General features: G+C 38.2%; 1 protein-coding gene across 2 annotated transcripts in view; it reads right to left on the bottom strand.

Annotated features, from left to right (window-relative positions):
* Positions 1-5,101, bottom strand: part of ARHGAP29 (Rho GTPase activating protein 29) — a 62,602-nt gene extending 57,501 nt beyond the window's left edge. For both annotated transcript variants that reach the window (XM_025872230.2, XM_025872232.2), the window contains exon 1: positions 4,938-5,101. The gene's annotated coding sequence lies outside the window, so the exon portion shown is untranslated. The remainder of the gene's footprint in view (positions 1-4,937) is intronic.
* Positions 5,102-12,118: the final 7,017 nt, after the last annotated feature.

Here is a 12,118-nt window from a genome sequence, read left to right as displayed (position 1 = left end):
AAAATCCCCTCCATCATTTACTGTCTGTCCTGACAAGCTGTTAATCATCTCTTCATTTTGGTATGCTCATTTATAAAATAGGAATAACATTCTGACAATACCTACCTCATGAGATTATTGTAAGCATTCAAAGAGACAATGGTATAGAAGTGTCTGACACATAAAAGAAGCTCGATTACAGTTAGTTCTCAATAATAATGCATGCACACACACACACACACACACACACACATACACACTCTAGGTTATCAAGTTTCAGCAAGAATAATTTTCTGTTGAAAACAAGTTCTAAGGGTATCCACTAATCTGATACATCCCGATTGGTTGAACAAATAAGTGTATGAATATCAGAGCAATATTTTTGGTAATTTCAAGATGGTACAGTTTGAAATGAAAAAGACTTAGACGTGACTTCTGGCTCAATACTTTCTAAATGTGTGACCTGTATAATTTTGCTTATAGGCTGTGTGAGAATTAAAAGGGGATATAAAATTAAAAGACCTCATATGTAAAACAATCCTGGCACATAGATGAAACTCAGAAAATCTTAGTTTGTTTCTGCTTCATCCTCACATTTTATTTTCCAGAACTGAAAGTCCTAATTTTGTTTGCATTTCTTGAATCAAAAAGGAAATTACTGGAGGAATTAAGTTAGCTCAAGCATAATCATTAAAACATTTTTCAAATATTTTGTCTTCAATATTTTGATACTTTCAAAATGGTAGAATTACTAAGACCTTCTGTGAAATTTACAGTAGGAAGTTTTACATAATATTCACTGCCAGGTCATGTGTAAGATATATTATTGTATCATTGACTCTTTCCTATACCTCACCGAACTCCCTAGATTTTTTTCCTTCCTAATCTACAGTATCTCTAATCTACCTACTTCTGTCTGTACTATCATACTAGGTGAAGTACCACCATTTCTTGTCTGAGCTATTGTTACTAATTTCCTAATGATCTCTCCACATCCATTCTTACCCCGTTCCAAATGTAATGAGTACACTTTTCAAAACATGAATCCCAACATGTCATTTCTCTGCTTAAAACTCTTCCAAAGGACAAGTGAGAATCTATTGAGAACTCTAAGGCACAACATGAGATCTGGCTCCTACCTACCCATGCACTGTCATCTGGAGTCATAATTCCTACTGGACACTCTCAACACTCCTGCCACACACACTCCCTTCAAATTTTCCAACAGTACTTGCTTACCATGACCCACACAGTAGGAAATAATTTCACATCATGAGCCAGTACACACATTAAGTATGTTATGCTTGTGTGTGGTATGTGTGTTGGAATGCATAAATCAGATTCTGGTTCTGGCTAAGGAACCAGGTGATGTACCCAGATGTTTTCTATACTATCCCATTTCATTTTTTAAAATGCTCATTGCAGCCCATCAAATTGGTTTCATACTCATAATGGGTCATGGCCCTACAATGAGAAAAACACTGACTATTTGATTCAGGGTCCTATCTATATACAGTTCCACTTGCCTGGACTACTCCTTCCCCTTTGTTTACTCATTCTGACCTCAACTCAAAGATCCTGGACCACCCCTGCCCCTGTAAAAACCACCACCAAACTAGAGCAGAATCTCCTGTTAGATGCATTATAGCATCTTATAATTTTCATCACTGTACTTATCAAAGTTCAAATACATGATTCATGTTTTCCCATCTAGATTATAATCCCAAGGAAATCCAGACCACGTCATTTTGCTAACCACGTGTTCCCTGATCACAGCACAGTGCTTGGCACAGGAGTGAAGAACTACTCAAAAAACTATTTGCAGAATAAATGAATTTGCAGAATGAACACTGGACTTATAAAGTTGTAAAGTTGCAATTAATTTTTACAGAAAAAAAGGTTAACTTTGGATTGTTGCTGTGTTTTAAATGGAAAATATATATGGTTTTTCAAAAAATCTGTATAAAACACTATCTTCCAAAAAAGAAAAAAACAAGTATATAATGCTGATAAAGACAAGATTACATAAAACTGGAATCAAAGTTGGATTTCTATTCTTGTTTCTCTACTTCTGACTATTAAATAAGATTTCTCTACTTCTCTAATAGCTTTTAGTGCTGCTTTATTCAATATTCTTGTTAACCTCAAATTATTTCTGAGAATGTAATTTCTACATTTAAGCTAGTTCCAAACCTATCTAACATTAATCCTTAAATGTGTAGATAATTTCTAAAATGAGCCCAGGACAAATTTTTTTAGTACAATTATTATACCTAAGTCTCCCCACCAACAATAAAAACAAAACACTCAAGCACCTTGTTTGGGCAGCTCTTTTACAAATCACTCATTGAGAAGACTATTCCTAACTTAACACTTTTGCAACTTATTAAAGTCACTCTGATTAATTTTGACAGCTTTTAGTTTAGTAAATTTGATCCCCGTCACTGGCAAAAAGATGGTTATTAAAGACCTATATCCTAAATTTCAAATAAAACAATTCACCTATCTAAGCAATTCACCTATTTCACCATCTTCACGATGTCAAATTAGTAACCCAAAGTTGTAAGAAGTATTTCAAAAATCCCTAAACCTTTTTACTCAAGACTAAGAAAATCTATAAGCAAACAAAACAGGGAGGAAGGAGGGAGGAACTAAAAAAGGTTATTCTCTACCCCTAGTAAGCATTATAAGTAATGTAATAATTTTGTTATATATAATTTACTATTTTTCATATTGGAAACTGAAAAAAAAGGAAATATGACAGGTGAAAAAAATTTTAAATAACAAAGTTAATCCAAGTTTTCATAAAATTGAACTATGATAGTGGAAAATTTGGAGGATATACACTTTTCAAGATCATCCACACTACCTTCCCATGTCTCAAAATGAATATCCTCTAGTTGGTGGTAACATAAAACGTAGTTACTAACATACAGCCACTGGCAATTTAATTAAATGAGGTAATAATATGGAAAGCACTTAACACTGTGCCTGGTTCATCATGAAGACTCAATAACTGTTAGCTATTATTATTACTAGCAGTGCTTTATTGTGGGAGATTGTGTTTTTTTTTAATATACTTAAGTAATGAACAAGATGTGGCTTCACCACAATATATCTGTAGATTGTGAGCAAGAAATACAGCACTGGAAACAATTCCAGAAACTTAACTGACTTTGTGGAAACCTACTAAATGGCTTCCAAGTGAAGTTTGAACCGTGCAAACAGATTGTTGAGCAAAATATTTGCGAAACTCTCCTAAATCTCATGCAGCTCTTCCAACTCCAAACCATCAACATTAAAAACGTGTTTTATCCACTTAGCCAAGAACTTTGTAGCAAACAGAATATTACTACACAAACCTACTTTCTCTATATGTTGTAAATTCTAAGTAGTATATGCATTAGAAATGTGAACACTAACTTCCCAGTATCTGAAATGTGACTTTCCCAAGACTTGAGTAGCCTGTGTTAATCAAATGTCCCATGCTCCATGTACATCCTCCCAAAAACACATCATTATATAAGTACTTTCATTTTAGGCACTAGGCTAATTGAAGTGTAAAACTGCCCCAAATATCTACTTAATAGTTCCCATCTTACTATTCCCACCTCAGGAAAAATTGCCAGATATTTCAGAAATCTGCTATTTTAGCACAGTTTCTGATTTGGTATGAATCTATTTAAAGATGCTTTTAAAAAATCAGAAAACATTCATCTTGGAGGTCTTCGATTATATTTTCGTAAATCTCCCCACAAAAACAGCATATGGGCAAGTCAAAAGGTTTTATCAATAATATGCAAATAACTGTAATTTCTAAAGAAAGGCATGCAGTGCACATACACTTCATTCCTGGGCAGTTAGAACCTAGCACGTTTAAAAAAGAGGAAGCTGCCCAACCTCCCACGCCCCCAGAATGTCTAGCATTCCTGGCAGGCAGGGCTCCCTCTTGACCAGCCAAAATTACCCAATGCCAAAGAGCACGCTCCCCATCCCCGTATTTAAATACCGAGTGGGGAAACGGAGCAACCAAAAGGGGCAGCGGACATGGATGGATAGCGACAGAGGAGATACTGTCACGGAGACAGCTGGAGAAAGGGGAAGGGGCGCTCAGCTCCCGCCTTTAGCAGCTAACAGTCCTGCCCCCTCAAAGGGTGTGAGGCCAATTCCTTCTTGAGAATGAGAGTAGAAAAATATTATCATGGAGACATGAGGCTCAGTCATTAGGGCTCTTGGAATCACTTGTTAAGAAAAAAAATAAAACAACAGTCAAGCCCCAAACACATCCACAACCGAATTGGGAAAAACCAATGACACTGAGGCCTCGGAACGAAAAAGCTCCTCCTCAGCCCAAAAGACAGAGACGAGGAGAACAATGAACCACGGAAATTCTAAAACGTCTCAGAAATGGAACCCAGTTGAATTGAGGACTGCTCTCAGGACAGGTGGGAGTGGGGAGGGTCAGAGCTAAGACCAGACTCGGTAGCGGTCAAGAGCACATATTCTGGAGCAAAACTGCCTGGGTTGAAACCCGCGCTCTGACAATTACTAGACTGTGTGCTCCGCCAGGTTAACCTCATTTTCCCCGTGTAAAAAATAAGTTAAATAATCACGGACCTGTCGCGAGAATTAAATAAATTAAAATGTGGAGCAGTCTTAGAACAGTACGTGAACGGTGGGACGTTTTACATGTTTGCTTTAATTTCAATCGTCATCTGCTGTGGGTCACCATTCACGGCCGCCCGGCGCGCCGTTCGCCCCATCGGACCCCTCCCGGAGAACCAGCAGCACAGAGGACACGAGCCCGACCCTCAGCGCAGCCCGCAGCCGCCTCGGCTCGGGGCCGCCGCATGGGCCACCCACACCCTGGACTGCAACTGGCCCGCCGCACCGCGGACGACCCCAGCCCCGAGCCCCAGCCGCCGCGGCCGGAGCGAGGGCCGCCGCCCCACACTCACCGCGGCGCTCCATCCCGCGTCTCGGACGCGGACGCCCGCCCAACACTCACGGCCGCCGCCGCCTCCGCCGAGGGCTGGAGTTCGCCGCCCCCATCCCCCACGGCCCGCGGACGCCGGGCCAAGCCGCCGCCGCCGCCGCAGCCGCCGCCCCAGCAGCTACGGCCACCACCGCCCCGCCCCGCTCGCTCCGCCCCCCGGGCCTCGCTCCGCCCGCCCGGCCGCGGCCCGCCCCCTGGGGCCCAGCCCATTGGCCCGCGCGCCCGAGGGGGCGGGGCTCCGGCGCCGTGCCGCAGGTGGGGGCGGCTGCCGGCTCCAGCACGCGGAGCGCGGGTTGTCAGCGGCTCTCCAGCGGGCAGGCTGTCCCCAACGTTGCAGGACGTGTTAGCCACCATGTGCGGCTTGCGGCGCGCAGGCGGAGCGAACCTTAGGCACAAGTCTCCTGATGACTAGATCTGGCTAACAAGAGTTTCTCAGATGAGCATCTACATTTCTTACAAGGAACTTCTTTTGATCACCTGTTCCTCATCAACGCCTTTAAGAAAACAAAAACAAAAACAAGACCTCACACCGGTAAAGTGTAACACGCCTGGCTCAACTCCCCTCTGTAGAGGGTAATATTTTCCACTTAGACCTATTTTACTTTCTTAAACTGCTCTCTCAAAACTCAATGAGAAAATGTCTGAGAAGGATGGAATAATTAAGGAAAGAATCAGCGGCCCAAGCACGTCAGCTTCCATATCGTACTACACACTGGAACAAGCAATGTCCTTTGTGTCAGTGTTGGAACATTTAGAAAAAACTGATGGAGAAACAGAGGTCACATGGGGCAGCTGACTGTGGGTAATGGTGGAGACAGAAAAATTTTCACCATGGGAGAAAGCAGAGAAACACAGGAGAGTGTGAAGAGGAAAAGTAGAAAGAAAATGGGGGTGCAGACATAGGAGGAGGTAAAACCAAAGAAGGCCGGGAAAGGTGATGACAGAGAAAATAGGAATGAGAAATAAGAATGAGAAATAAAAGAAGGGAGAGACTACCTACTTACAGACAGAAAAAAATAATGAGCCTGATAGAGCCAACAAGTGAAGTAGTGAGAATAGGAGAAAATACTCATTGACAAAGAGAAGAGGAACGTCTTTGAACCCTTACAGGAAAAACAATGTTAGTGAAATAAAGCAAATGTGGTCCCTCAGATGCTACTTGGAGAAGATAAATATGAAAATGCTCAGCTCTTCGGTTACTTTAGCTGCACAATGGATTTTTCAGACTCAACCTACACAAATTTATCCCTTCAAAACCGAAACACTACAGTACTAAGGACATGTCACAGATAATCAGGAAATATCAAAACCAAACTGTCCTTCTAAGCATACTTAAAAAGAAAAATGCACCGGGGATTCTCATCACAGAAACTGATGGTGCCTTGCATGGAAACAAACTAGTAAGAGGAGAGGTCAGGAGTCCCTAGGCCAAAAGGGGACTGGAGCAGTGCAACCCTGACTAAATCATAAGACTTTGGGGAAGAAATCTGAGGTACTCATGCAACCTCAAACATCTCCTTACATCTATTTTAAATATTAATTACTTTGTGCTATCTTATCCACCATTACCCTTAATAAGGAGGACTGTGTTCCTTGTTGAAGTGGAGCTCACAATGTCACTGACAATGTGCTGAATAAGGTCCTTTTGGGAAGAAAGGGTATGTGGGGAGGAGGTGGTGGTGTGACAGAAACAGTGAGGAGCACACAGGAGGTAGGGAGAGAAAAAGTGGAGAAAGAGAGACAAAGATGTGAGAAGGTGAGAAGGCTGTGGAGAGGAAAGGCAGAGAGGAAAAGACAAAGATGCAGAGACAAGTACAGGCAAAGAAAATAAGATGAATTAATAAGAGATAAAAAGGTGATAGAGAGAAAGAGATTGAGAGACTACCCACTGACAGAGAAAGGTAAGGAGGGACACCTCTCACACTTCTAAGGAAGTGAAGCCAGTCAGGCCCCTATGTTGTTACATGAAAAAGATAAATACAAGAACCCCAGGCTCCCTGATTACTGGGCTCTACTATTATTTTTGCAGACTTAATTTTTAAAAACATATCCACTAAACCTTAAACATAACCATACTAAGTTCAAAAGCACTAGAAATGATGAAGACACCTAACATCTTCAAACTCCACTGGAGGAGAATGATACACTATGGACACTCACCATGGAAATCACTGATGACTAAACTGAAGGACATTAATGGGGAAAGAGGAAAGAGTTCTGAAGGCCAATAGGGGTAGGGGCAGGGCAACCCTCAGGGAGCTCACAGGAGGAAAGTCTGCCCCTCAGATCTGCTCTGGGTTAATTTTAAGGCCCTTCCCACCAGATCTACCTCAACACCATCTCAAAACACAACTACTGTGCATAGAACCTGACAGAGAGTGGGTCTTCAATTAATGTTAGACAGTTAAATTATAAGTAAGGTTATCTGAGGGAAATTTTGAGAAGTCTCTCAATCCCAATTCTTTTACATCTTTTTAAAAATACATTAATTACCTGTCATCTTTTCCACCCTTGGAAACATTTGCAAAAATGGTGGTTCATCTTAAAATTAAAAGGGTTATTTTATTAATTCTCCCAATTTGCATTTTAAGTAATTTTATATCACACAAATAGTATCTTTCTGGAAGTTCAAAATTCTTGGCTTATAATTAAATTGTAAAATGCTACCAAAAAAAAAAAAAAAGTAAACCCATCTACCTATGGTAGAAGTCCAGTGTCTTAAAATGTTCAATGAGTTGCCTAGAAAAAAACATTTATGAAAGCAACATATAATTGAAAATAAACTACTTGTGTTTTTACCAATTTACATCATCTCTGTTATTTTTTTCCTTCTGAAACAGAAACTCACATCCTCTATATGCTGCCCTTGAATCAGCTACTCTATAAAGCCTCCAATTGCTTATTGTTAAAATCTTTTTCATGTGTTCTCTGCAGTGTTAACTAGCCGGTATTGTTATTTTTGCTAGGTAGGTGTTTTCATATTCCTGAAGTTGTTTCTGTAGTTTAGGTAGCCTACTTTTCATAACAGAACATGGGTCTAAAAACGTTTTACAATGTCTTACAGACATTTTTGGTTGTCACAACTGGGGAGGGGGTTGTACTGACATCTAGTGGGTAGAGGACAGGGATGCTGCTAAAACATCCTACGTGCACAGGAGAGCAGCCCCCCCAACCTTTATACCCCCACTCCTAACAGAGTTATCAGGCCTACGTAGTGTCAAGGTTGAGAAATAATGTCAAGGTTGAGAAACTCTGCTCTAGGCCTAAATACTACTTCATAAGCAATATAGAAAAATAATGCTGAATTATATCATAGGATGTACCCAGCAAAATCTAGACTGTGGGTCATTTTATAGAACAAATAACATAATTTCTTAAATAAATGGCAAGGAAAAAGATAGAAAGAAATATGTAGATTTAAAAAGGCTTAAATTTTTAGACACATCAAGTGCAGGAATAAATGAGACCAGACTTGCCCTTCCACTATATTCTTTTCAGAACTGGACCACAGACAACATAGAACTATGATCCTTGAGATATGGGATCGCAAACAAATGAGGTAGGCCTTCAACTGCCCCACCTTTCTGCCTGGAGGCACATTCTAGACCACGGCACAGGAAGTAGAAAGACAAGCAGAGCAGATCAGGGCAGCTGGAATCTGTAGAACAGAGTACCAAAGAGGAAGGAGGTAGGCTAAGATGAGCTCCAGAAATCTGCCCAGGCGATCCCTTAATTCTCTTGCGGAATCCAAAGCCACACACGTGTGGGTGAAATCCCACCAAGGATAGGCAAAGAATTTCCAGGAAGTTGTAACTGAACAATTTCCAGGGCTCCCACAGGTCTGGAAGACCTCTGAATTTTCATCAGCCAGAGTTGAGAGACCTGATGAACCTGACAACGAGGTCCCAAAATGGCATGTGTTGATGGTATAATCTAACTCAGACCTAACAAATATGGTATTCTAGATTCACCCCCCAAAAAAGCCTTAAAACAAGCCTCATTCTGTAAATTTAAAAAAATTCATATTTAAAACAAAAGTAATAATGATGTGCTGTGGCATTCACAACATATACAGAAGTAAAATGTATGACAATAGCATCAAGTAAGGAGGGAAATGAAACTATACAAAAAGGTTCTTACATTATATGTGAAGTAGCATAATATTATTTGAAGGTGTATAATAATAATAAATAATCATAAGAGGAAGCTAAAAATGTGTATTAAAATCTTTATAGATACATTTAGGAAGCCAATAGAGGACATAAATGGAATTTTAAGGAATTAATCCAAAAGAAGGCAGGACAAGAATAAAAAGACAGAGGAGAAAACCAAACAGATGACAAATTAAAAACAAACAGCAAGATGATAGACCTAAGCCCAACGATAGCAATAATTACATTAAATATAAATACTCTAAACACCCCTATAAAAAGGCAGAGATTATCAGACTGAATAGAAAAATAAAACTCAACCACATACTGCCTATAAGAAATAGACTTGAAATATAAAGACCAAGATAGATTGAAAGCAAAACAACAAATAAAGATGCATCATGCAAATCAAAAGAAAGCAGAAGTAACTCTAGTATATTAGACAAGGAGTTTTACCAGGATAGGATATCATAATGTTAAATGAATCAATTAGTCATAAAGACATAATCCTACAAATGTTTGCACCTAAAAAGAGCTCCAGAATATATGAGGCAAAAACTGACAGAAATGTGAGGAAAAATAAACAAATCCCAATGATAAGATTTCAACAATCCTCTTTCATTAACTGATAGAACAAATAACAGAAAATCTGTAAGGATATAGAAAAGTTGAACAGTACTATCAACCAACTTGACCTGATAGACATTTATAGATTACTCCACCCAACAACAGCAGCGTACACATTCTATTCAAATGCATATAAACTATTCACTAAGTCAGACCATATATGGGACCATACAAAAATAAATTTAAGGGATTTGAAATCATATAGGGTATGTACTCTGACCCAACCAAAATTAAATTTGGAATTAATAACAGAAAAATAACTGGAAAATCCTCAAATATTTGGAAATTATAAAATATACATTTAAATAATATTTTGAACTGAATGAAAATGAAAACACAGAATTTCAAAATGTGTAAGTTACACAGTAAAAGCAGTGGTTAGGTAAATATGCAGTTTTAGATGCTTTTAAAAATAAAGTTCTAAAATCAATGATCTAAGCTTCCACTTTAAGAAGCTAGAAAATGAAAAGCAAATTAAACAGGGTAAGAGAAAGGAAATAATGGTAAGAGTAGAAACAGATACAGAAAACAGACAACAGAGAAAAATGAATGTAACTAATAGCTGGTTTTTTGAAAAGAGCAATTAAATAGATAAATACTTAGCCAGACTGATTAAAAAAGGAGAAAATGCAAATTACTAAAATCATGAGCGAAATAAGAAATATCAGTACAGACCCTACAGATATTAAAAGGGTAACAGAAATGTTACCAAGATTTTGCCAGTTCAACAACTCAGATGAAATGGGAAAAATTCCTAGAAAAATACAAATGACCAAACCTAACACAAGAATAGAAAACCGAAATAGCCTTACATGTATTAAAGAAATTGAATTTATAATTTAAAATGTCTACAAAGAAAACTGCAGACCCAGATGGGCTTAATGATGAACTCTATTGAACCAGACAAAATAATCCTACAAAAACTCTCAGAAAATAGAGGAGGCAGGAACACTTCCCAACTCATTCTATGAAATCAACATCACCCTGATAACAAAATCAGACAAAGACATTAAAAGAAAACTTTAGGCAAAATTTCGTAACGCAGTATTAGTAAGTCAAATCCACCAATATATAAGAAAGGATAATACATTATGACCAAGAAGGGTTTGTCCCAGGAATGCAAGCTTACTTTAATATTCAATAGAGAAAAACCATCTGACAAAATTCCACATCAATTCATGATTAAAGCAGTCAGCACAGAAAATAATTTCAACCTGATAAAAGGCATCTACAAAAAATCTACAGCTAGCATCATGATGAAGGACCATGTTTTCCTCTCAAGATAAGGATTCATATTGTTACTGAAGGTCTCTGCCAGTACAAAAGAACAAGACAAAGAAATAAAACACATTCAGATTGAAAAGGAAAAAGTAAAACACTTTATTCCAAGTTGACATGTTTGTATACCTAGAAAATCCTAGGGAACCTATAAATAAGCTACTACAACTAATAAATGAATATTATAAGGTCACAGAATATAAAGTCAGTATACTTCAAATTTATTTCTATATACTAGCAACAAACAATTGGACAATAAAATTTTAGAAACTAGTACCATTTACAATTACATCAAAAAACAAGATTTTTTAGGAATAAATTTAATAAAACACATACAAGATCTTAAATTTAAAACTACAAAACACTAATGCAAGAAATTAAAGAAGTGAATAAATCAACAAGTATACCATGTTCATGGATTGGAAGACTCAATACTGTTAAAACTTTTATTTCTCTCAAATAGATCAATAGTTTGAAGTAATCCTAAACAATATTCCTCCTGGCTTTTTTGTAGAAATTGACAGGCTGAGTGTAAAATATATATGATTATGGAAAAGAACTGGAATGGTCAAAACAATTTTGAAAAAGAACAGTTTGAGGACTTACACTGCCTGATTTCAAAACTTAACTACAGAGCTACAGTAATCAAAATAGCATGACATTGATTTAGAGACACGCATTAACATAATAGAATAGAGTCCAGAAACAGAACCACATATATACAGTCAACTGTGTCAAAGCAATTCAATGGGGGAAAAGATAGTCTCTTCAATAAATGATGGGGAAATAAGTTGATATCCATATGAGAAACAAATGATCCTGGACTCTTACTTCACAGCATACCTTAAATTAAACTCAACATGTATCATAAACCTAAACATATAACCTAAATCTATCAGCCTTTTAAATTCAGGATTCAGAGGGGGCAGCTGCCTGTTTTTATAAATAAAAGTTTGGGGGGAACACAGCCATCCCTAAATGTTTATGTATTGTCAATAATTGCTTTTGAACTACAACAGCAAAGTTGAATAGTTGAGGTGCTACAGTCTACAAGCCTAAAATATTTATAATCTAGTCCTTTAAGAAA

This window comes from Callorhinus ursinus, unplaced genomic scaffold (genome assembly GCF_003265705.2).
Source record: "Callorhinus ursinus isolate GAN/ISIS: 27379988/994484 unplaced genomic scaffold, GSC_fseal_2.0 scaffold9, whole genome shotgun sequence".
Lineage (NCBI taxonomy): Eukaryota > Metazoa > Chordata > Mammalia > Carnivora > Otariidae > Callorhinus > Callorhinus ursinus.
The sequence above is the reverse complement of the archived record's forward strand: the minus strand, read 5'-3'. Positions and strand labels throughout refer to the sequence as shown.